This window comes from Penaeus monodon, chromosome 29 (assembly GCF_015228065.2).
Source record: "Penaeus monodon isolate SGIC_2016 chromosome 29, NSTDA_Pmon_1, whole genome shotgun sequence".
Lineage (NCBI taxonomy): Eukaryota > Metazoa > Arthropoda > Malacostraca > Decapoda > Penaeidae > Penaeus > Penaeus monodon.
Genome location: NC_051414.1, coordinates 35683993 through 35684612, shown reverse-complemented (window position 1 = coordinate 35684612; position 620 = coordinate 35683993).

The window sequence follows — 620 nt, the reverse complement described above, 5'->3', positions numbered from 1 at the left end:
GTTAACGAGTCTCGTTAACGAGTCTCGTTAACGAGTCTCGTTAATGCGTCTCGTTAACGAGTCTCGTTAATGCGTCTCGTTAATGAGTCTCGTTAATGAGTCTCGTTAATGCGTCTCGTTAATGAGTCTCGTTAATGAGTCTCGTTAATGAGTCTCGTTAACGAGTCTCGTTAACGAGTCTCGTTAACGAGTCTCGTTAATGAGTCTCGTTAACGAGTCTCGTTAACGAGTCTCGTTAACGAGTCTCGTTAATGAGTCTCGTTAATGCGTCTCGTTAATGAGTCTCGTTAATGCGTCTCGTTAATGAGTCTCGTTAACGAGTCTCGTTAATGAGTCTCGTTAACGCGTCTCGTTAATGAGTCTCGTTAATGCGTCTCGTTAATGAGTCTCGTTAATGCGTCTCGTTAATGAGTCTCGTTAATGAGTCTCGTTAACGAGTCTCGTTAATGCGTCTCGTTAACGAGTCTCGTTAACGAGTCTCGTTAATGAGTCTCGTCCCGCAGCTTCATCTCGTGTCTCCTCCGTCCCTGAGAGAATCTCGGGCGATGCAAACCAAGGATAAGATTCAGTGGGTGACATTTTCCTTCGACTCGAGACAGGGGTGAGTAGGAGTGAGTAAA